We start from the raw sequence: 4,653 nt of genomic DNA on the forward strand, positions 1-4,653 counted from the left end.
GAAGGCATGAGAGGGGAGCTTCCCAGGGTAGGAGGATCAGGCAGCTAGGGACCAGTGGCTTGGGGCAGATGCCCCGTGGGTAAGGAGCTTGCTCTGCAAGCTTGAGGACCTGATTCAGATCCCCAGCACCCATGCAAAGTGGAGTATGGCAGGTAGCACCCAGTTGTAATCCCAGGACTGGGGCACTGGAGACAGGAAGCTCTCGGTCGCTTATTCAGCCCAGCTGAATTAATGAGAGCTCCATGTTCCGTGAGAGATCGATCTTGTGTCAAGAAAATGGGTGAGGGACAGAGGGCGACAGCAGATGTCAGCCTTTGGCCTCTCCATGCAAGTACACACATGTGCACACACAGATAAACATGTACACGCACCCCATCCCCAACACACACAAAACAAACAAACCCCAACTCACTGACTTGGACTTCTGCTATTCTGGGCAGGGAGCATCACCTGGTGCATGGATACAGGTGATCTTTATTTTTACTCCTTAAATTTTTATTTTATAATTAAGTGTATATATGTTTCTCTGTGTGTGAATTTGTGTGTGTGTGTAATAGAGAGAGTGTGTGTTTGTGTGTGTATGTGTGTGAGAGAGAGTGTGTGTGTATGTGTGTGTGTATGTGTGTGTGTGTGTGTGTGTGTGTGTGTGAGAGAGAGAGAGAGAGAGAGAGAGAGAGAGAGAGAGAGAGAGAGAGTGTTCAGGTGCTTGGAGATGCCAGAAAAGGGCATTGGAGCCTCTGGAGTTAGAGTCACAGGCAATTGTGAGCCTCATAGGCTGGGAACTGAACTTGGTTCCCTGGAAGAGCAGCAGTACTCTTAAATAGTGAGCCATTTTTTTCAGCCTCTCCTTTATTTTTAAAACTTTAAAAGTTACATTTTATTTATTTACGTGTGTGTGGTGAATACACGCCACAGTGTGCATGAGGAGGTCAGCGGACAACTTGTGAGAGTTGGTTCTCTCCGTCCACCGTGTGTGTGTTTTGGGAATTGAACTCAGGTCCTCAAACTTGGCAGCAAGCACCTTACCTCCTGAGCCACCTTGTCAGCCCGTGACGGGTGCTTTCCCTGTCCTGTCTTCCAGTAGAGCCCCAGAAATGCTCCTCAGACCAGCCCGCTCATAGTTTGTGATTTATGCACTAAGAAACAGCCACGGTGAGGTAAGTCACTCAAAACAGACCCTGCAAGGGCTGGAGCAGGGCTGGGGTCTGTCGTTCTCAGTGTTGAGTGTGTGACCGCTTCCTGTACACTGGACTATGTCCCTTCCCTTCTCTCCTCCCAGAATATTCAACAAACTTTGGCGACACCAGCAGGGCTGGAAGGAAGCGCTCCCTGTAGGTGATTCTGAGCATGGTGAAGGAGTGAGAAGCCGCTGGAGGCTCAGCCCTGTAGGATTGCTTCTGAGCGGGTCTGAGGAGTTCAAAGCCGTTTCCTGCACACCTCCAGTCTCCCATTTACAGCCTCATTAGATCCCCTGGGTCTGCCAAAAGCCGGGCTGCCTGACTCCCAGCTCTCACCCAGCCTCCTCAGCCATCCCTCTGCCAGCTTTTGCGTGGGCTGCGGGAACTGGAGTGGTGGGCGGTGGATGCTTTGGGGTGAACTTTACAGACCAGTATCACAGGTGATGGACATCTGGCTTGGTGTGTGTGTGTGGTGGGGGGGAGTGGCATTGAGGTCTCATCTGCTCTATTCCGGGGCTCCCACACGTAAACGGGCCTGGGATAGAACCCGGTGTACCTTGCCAAGCGGTAGCTGTTCGGTTAAGTAACCCAAGGAGCAGGGTTAGGCTTTGGGTTGAATAGAGAATGAATGTCTGTTCTCAAGCCTGACCACATGTGTTGGAGACAGGGGCCTCACTTCACGCCTGTAAACGCATCTGTGCAGGTAGACACTTGCCTGCCACTCTCACTAGCTTGGGAGGGATGCCCTCCTTCTGCCCTGGCATTGCCAGAGCATTGCCGCTTAAGGCCACTTGTAAGACTGAAGCAGCTGCCTTTGCGCCTTCCAGCCGGGATGAAATGAGCCCTCCGCAGGCCTGGCACAGCCCCTGGGAAGGCAAGTTACTGTTGAGCAACCTCCACACAGTGTAGCGTTTATTTCCAGATGCCCCCAGGGCTGGATTGTTTTCTTCCTCTTGCCCGCCCCTCCCTCCCCACAGTTACAGATTTTGCAATATGTGCACAGCCCATACGCTGATGGATCCACTTCTGCTAAGTCCTCCGGATCCATCAGTCCCTGTTGCTTTAGCTCTCTCAGAGGATGATGTTTCTCAGCAGGTGCTTGGGACAAAACAGGGGAAGGGAGTGAGCAATGAGCCAGCCCTCTGGGCACACCAGACTTGGGAGTTCTCACCGTGAGTTAGGAATGGGCTGGCAAGCATCTCCAGCAGGCTTGAGAATCATGCTTTTCTTATTCACTTTTATTTTATTTTTTGAGATAGGGTCTCAGGTAACCCAGGCTGGCCTCAAACTGTCTATGCACAAAGAAGATGACTGTCAACCCTGTGTGCCAAGACCAAAATAATCACACAGAAACCATAATAATTAAATCACTGCTTGGCCCATTAGCTCTAGCTTTTTATTGGCTAACTCTTACATCTTAATATAACCCATCTCCATTATTCTGTGTATCGCCACATGGCTGTGGCTTACCTGGTAAGTGGGTAGGTGGAGCGTGAACCACTGTGTGGAGGTCAGAAGCTGACATCCTTTGTTCTGTCTCTCCCCATCTCATTTTTAAATTTAATTTTATTCCTTTTTGGTTTTTCAAGACAAGATTTCTCTGTGTAGCCATGGCTGTCCTATAGATCAGGTTGGCCTCGAACTCAGAGATCTACCTGTCTCTGCTTTCAAGTGCTGGGATTAAAGGCGTGTGCCACCATACCTCAGTTTTCTCCACCTTATTTTTTAACTTTATTTTGTGTGTATAGCTGTTTTGCATTAACATATGTATATGTACCACATTCATGCCTGGTGCCCGGGGAGGCCAGAAGAGGGTGTCAGGTCCCATGGAACTGGAGTTACAGATGCTCGTGAGCCACTATGTAGATGTTAAGAATTGAACCCAGGCCCTCTGGAAGTGCAGTCAGTGCTCTTAACTGTTGAGCTATCTCTCCAGCCCCTCTTCACCTTATTTTTTGTCACGGGGTCTCTCACTGACCCTGGAGCTCACTGAGTCGGCTAGACTGGCTGTGAACTCTGGGGACCCACCCATTTGCCCCTCCCCGTCAGTACCAGGGTTACAGATGTGATGTGCCCATACCTGGCTTTTCCGGGAGGGTGCTGGGGATCCACACTCAGGCCCTCATGATAGCCATTTCCCCAGCCCTATCTCCAGACCCCTCAAAAGCATTAGTGTGAGTGTGTGACCTCTAATACAGGTCAGAGGACAATTTTGGGAGTCGGTTCTCTCTTTCCTTCATGTGGCTTCCAGGGGTTGAATTCGGGTGATGAGGTTTGGCAACATGTGCTGAATCTTTTTACTGTCCCCTTCCCATTTTGAGACACAGTCTCAAACAGCTTTGGTTGGCCTTGAACTTGCTACCCTGAGCTCTTGATCGTCGCCCCTTTCTAGCCCTGGGAGTAAGGTTGTCCCACTTCACCTAGTTTCCTTTGGGCTGAGGATGGAACCCAGGACCTTCTGCAATGCTGGGCAAGCACTCTACCTACTGAGCCACCGCCAAATCCCTGGAAATGCCCCTCTCCCCATCAAAATTTTTTATGTTTTCCTCCAAGGCACCCAACAAGACGACTATTGCTAGCTTCCCACTGGGTGTGGTTCTGAGACAGGCCTGACATGTGGGTAGAAACACGTGCCTGCCCAGAGAGTGTCTAACATGGCCCCTATTGTTCCCACCTCCGGGGAGATAGTGCAGCCATCACGGGAAAGGGGTTGGAGACCCTGGCTACCGTGTGGAAGGCTTGTGCTCCCTAGCGACACAGGCAGTGAGCTCTTTTCCCTTTTCTTTTCAGGACAGGATTTCTCTGTGTAGCTGTAGCTGTCCTGGAACTCACTCTGTAGACCAGGCTAGCCTCAAACTCACAGAGATCCACCTGTCTCTGCCTCCCAAGGGCAGGAACTAAAGGCGTGCACCACCACTGCTTCAGCAGCCATGCCCTTTCAAAGAATAATAAGCAAAAGTTGTCAAGGGTGTGGCTGTAGCTCAGCTGGTGGAGCACGTGTCCGGCATGGACAGGACCCTGAGTTTGGTCTTCAGTGTTGCATAAACCAGGTATAGTGATGACCTAAGATCCCAGCTCTAGGCAGAAAGATCAGAAGTTCAAGGGCATCCTTAGTTAAATTCAATGTTTAGGCTACACAATAACCTGTAAATTTTTTTTTTTAAAAGCTCTCAAGTCAGGTGTCTATAATCCTAGCACTCAGGAGGTCAAGGCAGGAGTATTTTGTACAAGTTCAAAGCCAGCCTGTGCTACATGAGTTTCAGGGCAGCTTGGGTTACCTAGGAAGACCCTGTTTCAAAAGGAAAAAGAAAGGGAGAGAGGGGGGTAAGAGAAAGAAGGAAGGAGGATTCTTAAGGTAAAGCCCCTGGGAGCCTGTTTGTTACAGCAGCAAATACTGGTTATCCTGACTAATACACACTGACCAGATATTCCCTGGCTGCTCCTTGCCTGGATTCCACCGAGCTGTCTCTTCTTT

This window comes from Myodes glareolus, chromosome 5 (genome assembly GCF_982192425.1).
Source record: "Myodes glareolus chromosome 5, mMyoGla1.1, whole genome shotgun sequence".
In the NCBI taxonomy this organism is placed as follows: Eukaryota; Metazoa; Chordata; class Mammalia; order Rodentia; family Cricetidae; genus Myodes; species Myodes glareolus.